The sequence below is a fragment of the Elephantulus edwardii genome, unplaced genomic scaffold (genome assembly GCF_000299155.1).
Source record: "Elephantulus edwardii isolate Elephantulus edwardi_28Jun2011 unplaced genomic scaffold, EleEdw1.0 scaffold00037, whole genome shotgun sequence".
Taxonomy (NCBI): Eukaryota; Metazoa; Chordata; class Mammalia; order Macroscelidea; family Macroscelididae; genus Elephantulus; species Elephantulus edwardii.
In genome coordinates, this window is record NW_006399787.1 from 15,155,647 (window position 1) to 15,175,715 (window position 20,069).

The 20,069-nt window shown below is 37.6% G+C and overlaps 1 protein-coding gene and 1 pseudogene across 2 annotated transcripts in view; one reads left to right on the forward strand and one right to left on the reverse strand.

Annotated features, from left to right (window-relative positions):
- Positions 1 to 20,069, reverse strand: part of SIPA1L1 (signal-induced proliferation-associated 1 like 1) — a 206,981-nt gene that overhangs the window by 180,331 nt on the left and 6,581 nt on the right. The gene's annotated exons all lie outside the window — the stretch shown is intronic.
- Positions 203 to 14,003, forward strand: LOC102858441 (annotated as a pseudogene).

Genomic DNA, 20,069 nt, shown 5'->3' on the forward strand with positions numbered 1-20,069 from the left:
CAGTCAACACTCTTGGTAACAGCAGCCAGGAAATCAGGAGACGAATTGCATTGGGAAAGTCGGCTGTGAGGGACCTCTCAAGAGTACTGAAGAGCAACGATGTCAGGCTGGAGACTAAGGTGTGCCTGATCCGGGCTACAGTCTTCGCAGTCTACTGATCTACTAGAACAAAAAGCAAAAAAAAGAAGAAAACCTTAGAACAATGTGGGACGCCACCAAGAGAAATAAGTTGTGCATAATTGGAATCCCAAACTACAAAGAAGCAAATAAGGGCACTGAAAAAGTGGTGGAAGAATTATTAGAACAAAATTTCCCACACATAATGAAGAATGTGAGAATATATATTCAAGAAGCTGAGAGAAAAATCATAGAATAGAACGAAAAAGAAAACGACCAAGACATCATAGTCAAATCTGCCAGAACCAAAGTAAAGAATTCAGAAAGCTGCGAGGGAGAAACAAAGAGTAACCTATAAGGGACAGCAGATAAGATTAGGTGTCAATTTCTCAACAGAAACCATGCGCACAAGAAGACAATGGAATGACATATATGGAACACTCAACACAACTGTCAGCCATGAATATTATATCCAGCAAAACTGTCCATCAAATATGAAAAAGAGATCAAAATATTTAAAGAAAAACAGAACCTAAGGTAGTTCATAAAAACAAGACCAGCATTGCAAGAAACACTGAGTGACAATCTTCTTACACAGGTGCTAGAGAAAGCAGGATGGACCAAAGTAACTAGAAACACCACCAAGAAGAATTCAAGAGAATGATAGCAATGAAAACTTGCCTCTCAGTAATTACACTGAATGTAACTGGTTTAAATGCACCACTGAAGAGAAAGAGTAACAGATTGGATAAAAACCCAAAATCCATCAATATGCTGTCTACAAGAGACATGCCTGAAAAATGAAGATAAAGTCTAAAAATAAAAGGTGGAGGGAAATATACTAAGCAAGCAGGAGTGACAATATTAATTTCTGATATAATAGATTTCTATGCAAAAACCATCATAAAGGATAAGAAAGGTCACTATATAATGATTAAGGGGTCAATAGAACAAGGAGATATAACAATAATAAATACCTATGCACCAAATGAAACACCTGCAAAATATAAACAAAACTGATAAAGGAAATAGTTGGATAGTTGGAGACTTCAATACACCACTCTCAAGAAAAGATAGAACTTCCAGAAAGAAATTCAACAAAGATGCTGAGGAATTAAACCATAAAATAAACCAACTCTCTCTCATAGATAATTATAGGCTAATGCACACACAAAAAACACAGCATACCTTCTTCTCCAATGTGCATGGCAAGTTCTCCAGAATAGATCACATTTTCGGATACAAGGCATAGAAATAATACAAAGCATCTTCTCAGACCACAATGCTACAAAATTGGAAATTAATAACACGAAGATAAAGAAGAAAACGGCATACATTTAGAATCTGAACAACAACTTGCTTGAACAAGAGTGGGTACTAGAGGAAATAAAAAAAATGAAATGAAAAAAGTTTCTTGAAACAAATGACAATGAAAACACCACTTACCAAAACTTCTGGTAAACAGCCAAATAATTAATTAGATGTCAGCTTACAGCAATAAGCAAACAAATTAAAAAACAGGAAAAAATGGTCATTGACTCTCTAACCCAACATCTCCAACAAATTGAAAAAGAACAGCAAGAAAGCCTAACACCCTCCAAAAAAACCCCTGAAATTATAAAAATTAGGGCAGAAATAAATTAAATAGAAAACAGAAAAGCATTGAAACCATCCACAAAACCAGGAGTTGGTTTTTTAAGAAGGTCAATAAAATTGACAAACCACTAGCAAAAGTAACTAAAAGGAAAGACATAAATAATTTGAATAAGGAATGAAATAGGCAATGTCACAAAGGAACCAACTAAAATAAAAACAATGGAATATTATGAAAAACTATACTCAAACAAATATGAAAACCTAGAGGAAATAGACAAATACTTAGGAAATAACAACCTATTGACACAAACCAAAACTGAACACCTGAACAGATCCATTACAAAAGAAGAAATTGAAAATGTAATAAAATAACTTCCAGGCAAAAAAAAAAAGCTTTGGACTAGATGGTTTTACCAGTGACTTTTATCAAGCATTCACAGAAGAACTGTCACCAATTCTACATGAACTATTTCAGAAAAAAGAAAAAGATGGAATTCTCCCAGACTCATTCTATGAAGCAAACATATCCTTGATACCAAAGCCAGGTAAAGATACCACAAAAATAGAACACTAGGGGAGCTCTGGTGGCCTAGTGGCAAGAAGCTGCACTGCAATCCCAGAGGCGCATGGTTCTTCTAATCCACCAGATGCTTTGCCGAGGAAGGAGGGGTAATCTCCTCCTGTACCAGTCAGATCTGATTTGACGGTACACACACACACACACACTAAAAAAAAAATTAAAAAAAAAAATAGAACACTAATATCTCTCATAAACAAAGATGCAAAAATTCTGAATAAAATTTTGGCCAATGGAATCCAAAGATATATAAAAAAATAATTCACCATGACTAAGTGGGATTCATAGGTATGCACGGATGGTTCAACATAGAAAAAGAAAATAAGTGTAATTTATCACATTACATGATCCTATCAATTGGCATAGAAAAGGCCTTTGACAAAATCCAAAATCCTTTCCTGATTAAAACACTCAACATAGAATTTCCTCAACATAGTAAAAAGTATATACACAAACCCGAGAGCCAACATTTTTCTCAATGGAGAGAAGATGAAGGCATTCCCCTTGAGAACAGGAACTAGGCAAGGATGGCCACTATTACCTCTCCTATTCAATACTGTATTAAAAGTCTTAGCAGTAGCAATAAGAGAAGGAAATAATAACTATCCAAATTAGCAAAGAGGAGGTAAAACTATCTCTCTATGCAGATGATATAATAGTATACTTAGAAAATCCTAAAAATTTAGCAAGAAACTACTGGACATTGTTGACCAATTCAGCAGAGTGGCAGGATACAAGATCAACATACAAAAATCAATTGGATTCCTCTACAGTGACAAAGAGAATATAGAACTGGAGCTAAAAAACCCCCAAAAACAAAAAACAAAAAACAAAAACACAAAAAACCAACAAACAAACAAAAAACCCATCACAATAGATAATCACAAGATTAAATAATTGGGAGTAAATCTAACAGAGGATCTATTCAAAGAAAATTACAAAACTTTACCGTAAGAAACAAAAAGAGACCTGGAGAAATGGAAGAATATACCTTGCTCATGGATAGGAAGACTCAATATTGAGAAAGTGGCAATACTACCAAAGGCAATTTACACATTCAGTGCAATCTCAATATAAATACCAAACTCCATTCTTCAATGAGATGGAATAGGCAATCTCCAATTTCATTTGGAATGGAAAGAGACTTTGAATAAGCAAAGTACTCCTTAAAAAGGGAAACAAGGTAGGAGGCATCTCACATCCTGATATCAAATTCTACTACACTGCTGTGGTGGTGAAAACAGTGTTGTACTGGTACAATGATATACACAGTTAAGTTGGAAAACGACAGCCTTTTTAACAAATGGTGTTGGCAAAATTAGAAAACCATCTGCAAAAAACTCAAGAACCACACCTACACCATATACAAAAACCAACTCAAAGTGGATCATGGACCTGTGACTAAAATCATGGACTATAAACTTCATTAGAGAAAAGCTTGGACGAACTCTAGAAGTACTAATCCACAACTTGAACAGCCTTCTAAGTATTCTGAAAAACCTACAACTAGGAGAGGATAAAATAGATGAATGGGACCTTCTAAGAATCAAATCGCTATGGAGGTCCAAAGACTTCTCCAACAGGGTAACAAGGGAAGCCACAGAATGGGAAAAAAATTTGGTAATGACATGTTAGATAAGGGACTTATATCTAGAATTTATAGAATACTTGAATACCACAAGAAGATAAAGGTAAATAACCCAACTGCAAAATGGGCAAAGGATATGAACAGACATTTCACCAAAGACAACATTCAGATGGCAAACAGACACATCCCTAAAACAAAACCTAGCTCTAAGAGAGATGCAAAACAAAACAACTGAGATAACATCTCACCCCAGTAAGTATAGCAAAATTCAACAAGAGTAGCAAACAACAAATGTTGGCCAGGCTGTGAAGCCGATGGGAGTGTCAAATGGTGCAACCACTATGGAAGACACTATGACAAATACTCAAAAAGTTGCAAACAGAAATACCATTTGACCCAGTAATTCCACTAGTGGGAATATACCCTAAAGAATCCATAACTGTCACCCAAACAGATATAAGCACACCCATGTTTACTGCTGCTTTGTTTACAACAGCAAAGAGTTGGAAACAACCCAAGTGCCCATCAACAAATGAATGGATAAAGAAGCTGTGGTATATTCACACAATGGAATATTATGCAGCACTGAAAAACAACTCATGAAATACACAAAATGGGTAGAGGACATTATGCTGAATGAAATATCTCAGTCACAAAAAGGCAAATATTGTATAACGCCACTATTATAGAACAGGATTGATATGACTAAGAAAAGAGGGGATAAATAATGTACACAACATTGAAACAGATGAGGGAGAGAACTGTATAAAAGGAACATATGATTAGGCATTACTGGCGTGACAAGAATCCAGAATAAGAGTTGCATAGTAAAGTGATCCAGGGCGGGTGTGTGTGTGTGTGTGTGTATACTGCATAACAATGAAAGAACTTTTTTCCCCAAGAAAAAATTGAGCAGGGGGCAGGGGGTACAGGAAGGAAAACGTGCAACAATGAATGAATGGAAATCAAAGTTCTTTATAAACGTTCATTAATGAAAAAAATAAATAAAATTTGAGGATGAAGATGCAAAAAAAATTATTTCTACACTTTTAAAATGTTCAACTACATTTTTTTCTCTAAACAGTCTGCTCAGTGTGCTACAAATGGGCCACTGTCATTGTAGCTGGCACATGAACCCTAACTCTCAATGTTTTCATTAGATGGTGTAGAGAACTCAGGTGAAACCAAGAAAATCTCTTGTTGCACTTCATTTCTAGAAAGTTATATATCTCTGCATTTGGGGTTCAATTTGTCTCATTTAAACAAAGTGATTACTAACTCTGTTAAAAAGAGAAAACACGACCAAAACTAGGAGACTTTTTTTTTAATGGAGGTACATTCTGCTTTTAAGATGAGACACATATTTACTAAGGTGGAGATAGCAGGAGCCACCTTCTCAAAGGGCTTTCTCTGGGAAGTGCTCTACTCAGAGGTTCTCAATCTCTGATCCTCAAAGGGCTCACCCCAATTACAAGGGCGGAGGTTCCATGAGAACTAACCTCATAATCTCCTAAGACTTTGCCTCATAATCAAAAGCAGGTCAGAATAATGGAATGGGAAATTTCCACAAGACTGGTCACATGCCAGAAACCTGTCCCACAGCACTCTTCTAAGCCTTCTAATTATTGTTCGAGAAGAGTAATCATCCACATTTAGAAATCAAGTAGTATTAGAGGACCCAGCTCCTTTTCCATCGGTAATTCTTTAAAAAGTGAGGTGCTGTATTTTTTAAGAATGCATGGAGTTTGGGACTCAGCAGTTGCTAGTATTACCTAACTTGTTACAAAGAAGATAGAATGTATATCAAAGTTATGTCAGCCTTAATGAACTGCATGAAAATAATCTTGAAAAATACAAAGAAAGCTCAATTAGAAAGCAAGGGAAATGAGAGTAGAAGAATCATAAACAGCTATAATTAAAAATGACCAGTAACTGATACTTTAAAAAAAAAAAAATCCAACCTTACGGTAAATCCCTCTGGCTCACAATAAATATACAGGTAAAAAAGTTGAATATTCGAAGTTGTCAAGAGAGGTTTAAACTATACACTCTTAAAGGGACCAATGGCTTTTCTGTTCTAACGGGTTTTTGTATGGTTGGTTGGTGTTTTGTTTGTTTTTTTCAAGTCACCGTGTTTGCTCTAAGCTTTTAAAAGAGACATTTGGAAATAAAAATCAAGGTTTCTGTAAAGTTATTACCGTACAGAAATAATCAGATTTTTAGAGAAAAGAAACGACAAAAATCATACATAATATTGTATCACAAATTTTTAAACATTTCTGCAATTCTATCTCAATATACTTGGTTTTCTTTGCATTTTTTATACTGTGTATTTAGAAACGTTATTCTAAAGCAAAATCCACAGACTTCACAAAAAAAATCCCAAAAGAATTCAAGGGAGGGAGAAAATTAAGAATGTTTAATATAAGCACTATTTATAAATAAATAATGAGAAATGGAAAAAACTTACATTTCCAATAGTTGCTAAAATTAATAAATGATGACATAACGAGCTATGGAATCATAAATATAAAAGTAGACTTAATTATCCTTATTTTAAAAATAGGTATGTATATACTTTTAATGGGAAATTAGTATTATAATTTCTAATTTTGCTATTATGCAACTTTTAACAAAAACAATACAAAGTATAAAAATGTTACTTATTCACAAATGGTCACTGATTATGAAGAAAATGCAAAATATTCCCATACTAATGGAACTCTTCACTTTTCACGTTCAATAGTAATAACTAAAATGCTAGCTCAGAAAAAATATTTAACATACAAATCTAAGAAATCACAATGAAAAATCTATTTGTAAGAGTGGACAGATTGAACAGTGCAGCCAGATTAAGATAGATTAATAAGAAATGTCAGGCAGAAAAAGAACAAAAAAATTAACCAGTGAATCAGAACAGAGTATAATCTGAATGTTTGCTACAGGTACATTCATCAGGAGATACCACTTGTTAGAAGAAGATACCGTATTTGGTGAAGCAGAGGGACATCAAGGACAAGGGAGACTCTCGGTGAGACTCACCTAATAGCCATAACAATGAACTCAACATGTTTTTGATCATGAGGCTGGTACACAGCTGGCTAATGTTGCCTTCTCTGCTCAGAAGGGAGCTCAAGTGACCTAGAGGTAAGTTGCTTTTTACAGCCCAAAAGAAAGGCAGGTAATTTAAATCCTCCAGCCACTCTGGTGGAATAAAGAAGGGCAAATCCCTAACCAGGGATATCATATCAGGAGATGATCTTACACAAAGTACATTTGAAGGATTTGAAAGAAATTCCTCAGAGATGGCTGAAAATTCAATAAAGGCCACCTCTGTCTACTAGGGCAGGGACCATCAGTGTGTTCCAACCCAGTCTATCTGTTGACTCACTACTTACATAAGACTTAGAACTGGTGCTTCTACCTATGAGTCTCTCTCCCTTGATTTGAATGGAATTAAGACTCCTCTTGTGGCTATCCGCAAGCTCAGATGACCCGGTGGCAAAGGGTGAGAGCTCCATGAAGCAAGTATTTTTTTGAGAACTCTATTTCAGTGCTAAGGATTTGTGCTCACTAGTGTCTGGAGTTAAAATAAGAAAATATTTGGAGAAGTTAGGTGGCAGATTTCATTACAGATATCATCACTGTGCACTGGAAAAACAACAGACCTAAAGTCCTTATTGAGGGTGCAAAACAAAGTACAGAGACAAGTTTTTTTAAAAGCAGCAGTTAGCATGATAGTTGTTTTCATGCATCTTTCATACAAGAAACGAAGTAAATATTCTCAATAGGTTTACATTTGAATGGCTGTTGGCTCAGTGGGTACACTGCAGGGATTTACACTGCTAACCCAAAGGTGACGTCTGTCAGTTCAAAACTACTACCAGTTCAGACGGAGAAAAATGAGCAATCTCCTTAAGCGTTATTTACAGCCTCTGGAAACTCACAAGAGGGTCAGCTGTATGAGCCACCGGATGGCAATGAGTTGGTGAAGTTGAGACTTGTCTGTTTACTGATTTATTTTTAACTATTTTTTTAGAGTTAATGAACTATTTCAAAGAACCATTTCAAGGACAGTACAAAGAATTTTCATATATACTTCCCTCCTCAAGCTATTATCTTGCACAGCTACACACATTTTAGACAGTCCTTGGATTATCAATTAGTTCCATTCCTACATCTGTCCGTAAGTTGAATTTGTACATAAGTCACATTTAGGTATAGTTTGTAGCTAATGTCAATCAAATGTGAGATTTTAGTATATAGTGGAGCTTTCTTTGTATAAAAAGCATAAGGATGAATGATTGTATGCAAACCAATACATTTTATTTTTTTTTAAAAAAACACTAGGGAAACACTTCCACACATCTTCCACAACAGGCAAATGAATCACAGCCCTGAAAAACCAATGGAAGATCACTACAAGAACTGAGGCCATTGCAGTGAGGTTTGAGGAGAAGAATGTGTTCATATGCATTACAAGGTATTTCTAGCTAGTTATTATGAATCACTGTAACTACCTCTACTTTTAATACCATAGACTGCACAAGGGTTAATTCTTACACCCGTAACTCTAACTATTAGATGCCAGGAAATGAAGATTGGTAAAATATCATTAACCAAAGAGCTTATTCAAACATCAGGACTGTCTAATTTTATTCTAAAAGCCTAGTAAGAACCTCATTTCACATTTGGTTATTTCCTCCATCACTGCCATCCAGTCAGTTCTGACTCACAGCTATACCATTCGGTTTCTGAGGCTGGAAAGCACAGCATTGAAGACTGCCCACTTTCTCCTGGAGTTACCAATGGACTCAAAGTCTTAGAAATGTGACCCTCTGGGTTTGCTAACAACTTGTTTGTTACGGACTATGCTACTAGAGTTCCTTATTTCTTACTTCTTGTTGTTCTTATGTGCCATCAAGTTGACTACAACTCACTGTGACCCTAAACCTTGCCCTATTCTGTGTCAACCTTTCTTTGATACACCTGATCCTTGCCAGAGTCACTGTGTCAATCCATCTCATCTAGAGTCTCCCTCTCCTGCACTGACCCTCTACCTTTCCAAGCATGATGTTCTTCTCCAAGGACTGGTCCCTCCTGGCCATAAGCTCAATGTGATATGGAGTTCCAAAATCCTAGTCTCGAAGGAACAGCCTGATTTCACCTTCTCCAGGCCAGATCTGTTTGTTCTCTTGGCAGTCCAGATGTTCAATACTCTTCTCCAGCTCAAAGGCATCAATTCTTCCCCTGTAATCTGTAATAGTTTCTTCATTTTTCTTTATATTTATTCTCTTACTGGAAAAGTATTTATCACTCACTTTGAGTTTTGTAGGGATTTCACACAACTGTAAGAAGGTTATACCATTAGATGTCCTCAGTGGATTATTTCACAGGATTCATGATACAGCTCTGGCCCACCTGGTTAAGGCAGTGCCTGCCAGATTGCTCCATTATAAAGTTACCATCTTTTCCTTCACAGTTAATAAACATCTACTATTGTCTCTACTAAGCTTGCAATAGACAAAATGAAGTCTCAGTAATGGAGTTTGGGCCTATGGGGATCAATTGGTGGTCTTAGTTAATTTCCACAAATTAACCACAACTCCACACAGACATATTTGTGGTCTCATATTCTAAAAAGAGAGGAAAAGGATATGCAATATATCACTTGGTGTCTAGATTGTGTCATGAGGTCATCATGCAACTACAGCCATCACTGCCTTTACTAAATTCTATAAATAATAGACACACTAGATCTAAACTTGATAAATCTGTCGAATCTATTGCCCTTGCCCTGAAGGAATGCTCAGCTTAGTTATAACCAAGATGTTACAGAAAAGAGCGTGCAGAACCAGGGGTGGCAGGTGAGGGGGAGCCTGATGAGTACATCGGCACCCTTGAAAAGGACAAAGGCTTTACATGCCTAACGGATGAACAGATGCACACTCTGGAGCAGAAAGGAGAGGCAGATCCATCCAGGATAGGACACTTTGCTGCTTTTCAAAAAAAGGCCTGTGCCTTCTCCTATCAGGGAGGTTCCCCAAGGAGAGAGAGCATAGAGAACCCAAAGTACCTACACGGATCCATTTCCACTTTTAAGAATAAGATCACTAAGTAGTCAAGGAAAACCACAGCACAAAAGAGAGGAAATAGGGAACTATCCCTGAGAACTATGAAGATCATTCAAGGAAAAGAATTTTATAAACATTTAAACAAGAGACATCACAATGAATGCTATAAACAGGAAAAAAGAACTCCTGGGCATTTAAAAAAAGTGAATGTGGAAATAAAATTCAGTAATTGGTCAAATAATAAAACAGAAAAGGCTTAACGCCATCCTTTTAAGCAGAAAACAAAATAGATGAATAAACAACAAAATCATAAAGAAACATAAATGAAGTATATTAAAAAAAAGAGAGACTAATCTAGGTGTTCCTGTAATTGACTAAATGAGATTTTAGAATTGCAGAGGTCTATATTTTACACACACACACACACACGCATGCACGTGTTGAGTAGTTTCTCACTTATCTTAATCACACTAATTCTAACTGTAAACACCATGAGGGCTCACTGTAGCTGGTATAGATGCAGGTTGTTGTTGTTATGTGCCGTCGAGTCGTTTTTGACTCAATTCAATCAGTAGGAGAATAAGCACAAGTAAATCAATATGCAGGTACTATTTGAACTTTTAAAATTACTTTTTTTTAAATAGGGAAGGCACTAACGCTAGTAAAATGGTTTAATAACTTGTTTCTTATAGACGGATATATCTATATTGCCACAGATAAAGACGGATTCCAGTCAAGATACTGGAGTTAGAAGAGGAATTCCTTTCTATATGAGCAATTTTTATAATTAGAATATAGGCTTTGGCTGCCAACCAAAAAGGTCAGCAGTTTGAACATACAATCTGCTCCATAGTAGAAAGGGCCTGGTAATCTGTTCCCTTAAGGATTACAATATAAGGAACCTTGTGGGGCAGTTCTACTCTGTCATATAGGATCACTAGGAATTAGCATTGACTCCACATCACATCTTTGGCTTTGTTTTTTAAATTTTATCTACTTGCTTATTACCTGTTTCCCTCTGTAGTGTTATGTGTTTATTGTTCAAAATGGCTTCCCTAGCTGTTGACTGACTTTGCCATGTGGATGGGCAGCAATATGTGAACAGAGGATGTCAGCCTATCCACCAGGACAACAGCTAGTTTCCCCTCTTCAAGAGAACTGGCTGGTCTCGCCATTAAATTGAGTAGTTCCAGCAAGTGGAATGAGACAATCCACCACCAGCAAGGCAGCAGCAAGAGAATGCAGTGCATCCTTTGGGGCCAAAGATTCTCGCACCAGCCAGGCTGGAGCCTATGGGAGAAGCAGCCATAGCAGTCACAACAGAGAACCAGAGACCTGACATGAGCCTGAGCAGACCTTGGGACTGCTATGCCACTGAACCACAGTTAAGAGCCTTTTGTCCAAGTTTGTTGGGTGATAATGGGTGGCAGAAAGAGCTTAAAGTCATGGGCGCATGGGGTGAGGGGGTGGGACACGTCTGATTTCATGGGAGCTGGTTTTGTGCTTTGATGTTTCTGATGGGGACATTTCCCCTTTGTAAAGTTGGAAAAGGTCAGATACAACCATCCCCACATGGCTTGCACTTTTTACACCCTCTAAACCATGCCAGGCACACACATATATATGAGGCAGTCATGGAAGTGTAATACTCCATCATCACCCTTCTAACTGATTTAGTTGCAAGAAATGCAATTAAGCCAACAATCTTTAGCTACAGGCAATCACCAACAGTTTCAAACAATCAATGCTTTCTGGGGGTGAAGAACTTTGTAATATACATTCTTTCTCTAAATCTCTCCTCTATATTATTTGTTGATACATTATCACATGTGCATTGTGGTCTGAAGTGCTCCTTGACCAATCTTATTTCTTCCTCTTTTTCTCTTTCATAGGTATTGTCCCTAAGTCACTAATAAACCTCTTACACTCCTGTCTCAGTATCTGCTTCTCTGGGGGGTCTGAAATGACACAATATATTTGCTAACAGATTAAGTAAATCTTGAAATCTGGCAGAGACAAGAGGTTGGTAGACTAACTATGAAAAGGCTAAGCAAAAAAACCCCAAGGGCCAAAGGCAATGTAAGACTAAACGTAGTTAAAGAAGTGAAATGAATTTGTAAAATAAAAATGTTATTGCAGCAATTTTGAGGTAGACTGAAGACACCTTCCCAAATAAGTGGTGCCTGGGAACAATGAAAGGAAGGCATCAAACAAGGTCTCAAATCTGACTAACTTTTGATTATGAACCCAAACCAAACTAAACTTAACACCTTTGAAATTAATGCCCACTCTTAGTAACCTCAAAGCACAAATCAGATGTGCCATCTAAAGTTCCCAGAGCTGTCAAGCATTTTTTTAAAGTCTTAATTTTACATTGGTTTGAATACAAAGTTCATACACATTGTGTTTCACACAATCATTCTCATTAATTTTTATAAAATTAATGATCATTGAACTATGCCCACCATTACCCTGTCTTTCCAGATCCCCATCAGATCTTTCCTACTTCCTTTACCCATCCCTCCCTCCATCCACCAAACTGTGCGACCCTGTAATTTCCCCCCTGCTCAACATCACCTCTCTGCTACCCCCTGCCCTTCCCTCCATGTGGATCCTCACACGTTTTACTAGTTATCATTCTAATTATATAATAATGGTATGCAGTATTTGCCCTTAAGAGGCTGAGTTAGCTCAGACCCTTCCAAGTTATGCAGTAATTTTCAAAACTGTTGCTCCTGAGTGCTGCATAGTATTCCATCATGTGAATATACCACAATTTCTCAGTCCTTTCAATTGCGGTTGGACATCTGAGCTGTTTCCATGTTCTTGGAACGGAGACAATAGGAGGAGATGGGGCCGAGGCTCCAGATAAGAAGTATGTGAAAGGATCCTATGTCTCAATCCACAGCTCTGGCTGGCTCCTGGGACTTCCTGCTTAAGCTAGAGTTGCTCTTCACAACTGCTGGCTGTGGTTTTGAGCATTCATGGGAAGTCCAGCATGAGTGCATCCCCTAGGCCATTCTTGGAATGGATGCCCTATGCCAGACCAAATCAGGCACGGGAAAGGCAGCAGCGTTTGTGTTGCCCACACAGCAACAGCTGGAGCCAGTCACTGTACAGGTGTCTTTGCTGGTGATGTGTCACACTTGGGAGTTTGCTTTTCAGATAAGAGTATAAGTACTTCTCTAAATACACGCCCAAAGTCAAGGTTGCTGAATTTTTTGGTGGTCTATCAAGAAGGATAAGAAGTGCAGAAGAAAAATTGCCCATATATTGTCATCAGAACCCTGGCCACATCCTCATCCTGGATCAAAACAAGAGTTTCTATTTCAAACATAATAAACACTTCTTCTTGGATTTTAAGTATGATAATACATTTTAACAACTCAACATGCATCGAGATGTCCAGGAAATTTTTTACTTTACCTCTCATGAGAAGCAGGTCATGAAGCAATGCTAAATTGAGCAAAGAGATTCATACAGTCTGTGACAAGTTCATGCAAGACTCAATGGAGATTTCGGAGATGATGTGAAGCTGACACTGCATGGACTGCAGCAGTACCATATGAAACCAAAGGATGAGAAGAAGCAGAGTTTCTTTGACTTTCTAGATGTCCTTGAGTTTAACCAGCTAGTGATCTTTGTGAAGTGTATGCAGCGATGCATTGTCCTGGCTCAGCTCTTAGTGGAGCAGAACTTCCCAGCTTTTGCCATCCATCGTGTGATGCCCCAGGAGGAAAGACTTTCTCGGTACCAACAATTTAAATATTTTCAATGATGTATTCTCATGGCTTCCATCTATCTGTCTGTGGCATGGATACTGAGTGTGTAAACACTACCTTTAACTATGACATGCCTGAGGATTCTGACACCCGCTTACATCAGGTGGCCAGAGCAGAACAATTTGGCACCAAAGAAAGGCTTGACCATCACTTTTGGGTCAGGCCAAAATTATAAGATCCTCAATGATATTCAGGATTGTTTTGAGGCCAGGGTCAGTGAGCTGCCTTATGAGACAGACATCACCTACTACATTGAACAGACCCAGTAAAAGACTTGACCATTCTGGAATGTGATGGTCGGTCCCATCATCAGGACACACCATCTGACATACAGGTGAAGGAGACACCACCGCCATCCATCCCTGACTTCCTTACCCACGGCTTCCCTCTTGCATCATAACTACTCCTATATTCCTGTACCTGATCTGTTAGAATTTTTTAAGAAAACTAATAATAAAAAAATAAAAATAAAATGAAATATAATTGTGAATTTTCTAATTATTTCTTATAATTCATTTTTTAAGAAAAAGTTTACACTGTTTGTATTAAAAAAAAGTTTGTATACAGTGCCCTTCCCTACGGATCCCTCTTACCTCCCCAATCCACCCATCAAACCATGTGACTCATGACTACCCACCTCCCATTCTCCACCTTTCTGCTCCTCCCTCCCCCCCTTAGATCCTCATATAAGTTTTACCAAGTATCTATTTTCACAATAATGGTCTTATAAAGTATTCACCCTTAAGGACTGAGTTAGTTCACTCAGCATAATGCTCTCAGATAGTCCCTCCCAAGTTGGGCAGTGATTTACAAAATCACTGTTCCAGCATGCTGCGTGGTACTCCATTATATGAATGCACCATAATTTCTCAATTCATTCAATCGTGGTTGGACATTTGGACTATTTCCATATTCTTTCAATGGTGAAAAAATATGGAACGTTTCACAAACGTGCATATGTCATTCTTGTGCAGGGGCCATGCTAATCTTCTCTGTATCATTCCAATTTTAGTATATGTACTGCCAAAGCAAGCACTAACTTGTTTTTAATTGTGATTTTAATGAAAGTTTACCTAAAAGTTGGATTTTCATTCATTCATAGTTGCACATTTTCCACCCTATCCCAGTCCACATTAAAAAAAAAAATATTCATTGACTATTGCATAAATTCTTCCTCTCTCCCCTCAAATTGACTTTGCTATACACCTCTTATTCTGGACTGTTGTAATACAAATAATGCCTAATCATATATTCCTTTTAAACAGTTTTCTCCTTCATCTGTTCCAATGCAGTGCTCATTATTTATCCCATTTTCTTAGTTTGATCCCAACTCTCACGTCAGTCCTGTTTTATAACAGACGTGTGACACAGTATTTATCCTTTTGTGACTGTGATATTTCACTCAGTATAATGTCCTCCAAGGTCAGACTAAGATACTCTTGTTGGTAAGTGCCATCAAGTCAAGTACAACCCACAGTAAGTCCATGAACAACAGATCTGAGCCCTCTCTAATCCTGTGTCATCCTCATACTCAAATTTTTTTTTTAAAAAAGGGGGGCAGTAAGTTATTCAAAGACAGCAGCTCAACCAGAAACAGAATTTAGAATTAGAGGTGGTATCCTTACTCATTTAATTGTATTTATCTTATTTACTAGGTATTTGTCAAGGTTGTAGCCCTCCTACATACCTATTTAATCTGTATGCTGAATAAATTCTTCAAAAAGCTGGATTCTGTGGAGAAGAATATATCATAAAGATTGGAGAAAGACTCATCAATAACCTTCGTTACGGGGATAATACAATCTTGCTTGTTCAAAGAGGAATACTTGAAGCGCTTGCTGCAGAAGTCAAACACTGCAGCCTTAATATGGATTGCATTTGAACAAAACAAAAAAACTTGCCACTGGACCCATAGGCAACATATTGACAGATGGAGAAAAGACTGAGACTGTTAAGGACTGCTTCTTACTGGGATCCACAAGCAGTCAGGAAATCAGGGGCCATATTGCACTGGGAAGGTCTATAGTCAGGTATCTTCCCAAATTATTGAGGAGTAATGATGTCAGTTAAAGGACTAAGGTATGCCTGAGGACTAAGGTCATGGTCTCTTCAGTCACTTGCTATGCATCTGAGAGCTGGACAATGAGTAAGGATGACAGAAGAATTGCTCCTTTGAATTGTGGAGATGGAGAAAAATATGGAATATTCCATGGACTGCCAAAAGAATAGGTATATCCTGGAGAAGGTGCAGCCAGAGGGCTCTTTGGAAGCAAAAATTATGAAGTTTCACCTCACATACTTTGGAAATGTTGCTAGGAGAGGTTATTCTTTGGAGAAAGTCATCATGTTTGGAAAGATTGGAAGAACGCCAAAGAATAGGAAAATCCTCCATCTGGGGGACTGGCACTGTGATTATATCAATGGGACTGAGTGTGTATCAGAGATTGTGAAGATGGCACAGGAGAGGGTTCACTGCTGTTCACAGGGTCACTACATGTTATTTTTGATTCGATAGCACCTATCAACAATCATCACCACCACAACCTCCTTATTTTTGCTCTTATTACCCTAATTCAAACTAATGTCATTCCCTTGAGTCCACAAGTCTATTTTGAATCACAGTAACATACGAAACGGGATAGAACTGCTCCACAGGCTTTCCGAGGTTGTACTCTTTACATGAGTAATTCCTAGGTCTTTTCTCTTAGGAAGTGGCTGGGAGGGGGGGGGTTCAAACTGCTTTATTTTCAGTCAGAAGCTCACTGTTTAATCATTAGAATACAATATGACGTTGTTGTGTGCCAAAGTGGAAATTGACTCACAGATCTCCAGCGGGACGTCAGAACCAATAAATTACACAGGGAGAGATTGCCCATTTTCCTCCCACAGAGTGGCTGGTGGATTTGAACCGTGTGCCACAGACTATTATAGCATACAGGTTCCACAATTGGCTCAGAATATTTCTGAAGGAAAATAAAATCCCATATACACATTTTGGTTCATAGTATCTGGTCAGGGGTGGAGGGAGATAGTGTCCCCCGATGGGGGGAAAAATGCCAAGTCATTAATTTCCACCTATCTAATCGATTCTACTTCCTAATTAAAAGTAAGCAAAAGGAAATCTTTTATATATGGATTCTGTTATACAGCTATTATTTCATGTAGAGGGTTATAGAGAACCACCTTCAAACAAATATCGTTCATATAATCTCAACTTTTATAAAAGCATAGGCAATAAAATAATACAACATTTTATAGGCATAAGATCTTCCAACATTAAAATTAGTTGTTAAGTTTAAGAGACACATAAAGTATAACATTTCAGAATTGTAGAATAAATACTAGCTGACACAGGCCTGGATCACTCGTCTGCAATATATACATCAAGACATTAAGCATAGAATAATTATAAGGCATCTGACTGCACTGTTTTCAAGTTTGCTAAACTTAAACATGGATTTAAAAAAGTAGACTGCATCAACAAAATAATCATCAAATTTTAGAAATACACAGCTGAAATTGGTGATTCCTAATATTCTGTTGGTACCATAATCTACTAAAACTTACATAAGCTATTTAATAATGCTTACTGACCAGACTAAAATGTGAAGAAAAGCTTAGTAACAAACTGAGAAGATAAAAGAGTAACTGCCACCTTAAGTACAAATTAATTTAATTTTGTATGCTCTAAAGAAATGGTGCTGAAAAAGTGCTGATTAGGAGAGCTTAAAATATAATGAAAGAAAATCTGATCTTACAATAGCAGCTAAAACATAATAACACGCTTACTGATAAAATAAGAAAGCAGCCCAGCACATTGTTGCACCTGACCTGAGTGTCTAAGTGCTGGGGTGGAGAAAGGTGGCATACAGAATGAAAAAGTGAGTAAGAAATGGAAAACAATCAAATTACGTAACTTCAAGTTTTGAGAATGAATAATTATCCAAGCATCACTTCTCCTCTTTTATCAGAGGGGGAAATTATTCTTAGAGAGGCTCCAGATTAGACAAGAACAGCTTTCTCTGGTCACTCAGCAGTAGGTAGAGCACCTTCCCTATTACAGCATCTTTCTGAGTTTTACCTCAAGAGTGAAACTGCAGGTAGCATACAGATAAGTCTACAACCCTGGTGATCAACGAAGCAAGGGAGCTCTGGTGGCCTAGTGGCAAGAAGCTGAGCTGCAATCCCAGAAACACTCGGGGTGAGGCCACCAGCTGCTCTGCAGAAGAAGGATGGGCAATTTCCTCCTGTGCAATTAACAGCTGCCTCTGAAAACCAGCCAGAGGGTCAGCTATGGGTCAGTTCCAACTCTATGGTACACAACAACAATTAGGCAACATATAGGGAGCTCTGTTGACCTAGTGGTAAGGAGCTGCACTGTCAAGCCAAAGAAACGAAGTTCAAATCCACCAGTTGCTCTGCAGGAAAAAAGACAGGCAGTCTCCTCCCCTGTGATTTACTGCCTCTGAAAGCCCAGCAGAGGGTTACTTATGGGTTAGTTTCAACTCCAACGTATAGAACAATAGCAATGCAACTCATGGGCACTCTGGCTCCCATGAACACCACCTTCCACTAACAAACGAGGCTCAGGGAGAGCATTTTTCTCAGGGAGACGCTATAGTGCATCCAGTGCAAAACTTATAAAAGATGTATACAGTCAGAGTTAGAAAGATAAACAATGGTTCAGAAAGGCCTAATGGTTTCAGGCAATAACAAAAGTATCCTATAACTTAGTTTTTCTCTCTTACAAGTTACTCTGGTACTTATATCATAGTAAATAAATATAAGGGAGTTCAGGTGACCTCATCATAGGAAGCAGCTGCACTCTAACCCCAAATTCCACACTATCTCCACCAGAGACTGCTTGGAGATGGGCATGAGATGTACAGTCACCAAAACCCCATTGGAAGGCCAGTCAGGAGTCAGTTCTGACTCACCAGACATTAGTCGAGTGAGAAATGTAAAATATTTATACATTCAAAGGTAGATGATCATATTAATTTTAATGCTGTCTTACTGCCTGGTTTGTGGTAAGGAGATGTGGACTTCTTTACAATGACAAGTTCACCTTGGTGCCCTCTGAACATTAACTGAGTAGAGCTACTTAACTATTGTTAAGTACAAAAAACGATTGTTAAGTACAATAGTACAAACTATTGAAGATTAAATGTCAGCTATATAATTACTGTCAGTAAATTCTGATGAATCTCAATGCAAACATTACACACTAGCAAAATGGTAGAAGTGGGCATGAGAGAAAGAACTAGAAAAGGATTAATGGGGTTGTGCTTATTATGCTTATTTTCATTAAGTGCAAGTGATGGGATTTTTTTACCAATAAACTTCATTTAAATGATAGAGTCAAATGTCTACTAAAGATTAAATCTGCATGATAATCATGTCTATAAAAACAGTATAATATGAAAAAGTGAGCTCAAATTCATCAGCTGATCAAAAATTAACTTTAATATATACCTTATATCAATCACAAGAGATCCAAGAGTGCAGCATGTGCCCAGTGAAGGAGCCCAGAACGCAGAAAGGCATAAGAAAGAAGGATGAAGGAAGCAGTAAACATGGAGAGGCCATGGAGAAAGTGCTGTTAACACTGCTGGGATTGCAATCTCTATCACAAAACAAAGTGTGCCTGGATTCTTGAGCAGAAAACCAATTTGCTCCACAAACTTTCAGTCACATAACAATAAAAGTTAATTTTGAAGACTATATATATATATATATATGTATTTATATATTTATATATTATAGGGTGTGGAGTGAACTTTCATTACTGTGAATTCTATTCCCAGTGATGGAAACACCATGAAGTCAGGAATGCTTTAAGCAACTGTTTGAGTTGACAGCCAAGTCAGTAGAGCTGCTGCAGAAGGGAATGCCATGTGACAATGATATCAACAAGGCAAAGCTTTATGGTTCTGATTAGGAAAAAGATCAAGTGCATTCATTTCAGTGAAGCTATCTTAAAAATTATATTAAAAGACATTTATTTGTCAACTCATACTTTCTACTAGGACTTAAAAATATAGTTATGCCGAATATTTTTAGACTGTTGTAACTTTAGCAGGCTTAGTTTATACTTGAAATTATGTTATCCATACCCATTGGTGGTGGTGGTGTGGCATATTATCATAGTACTAGCAATGATTTGTCTGATTCAACAATCTTAAGTAGTCTGACCCAAAACAAACTATAAATTATGAAGTGCAATCTGTAAGTGACTTTCACTGGACAATCACTGAGTAACTTTATGAATTATCCACTGTTCTCAGCTCCCACTCAAAAGTCATGCTGATGAATGTCCAATGCATACCAAACGG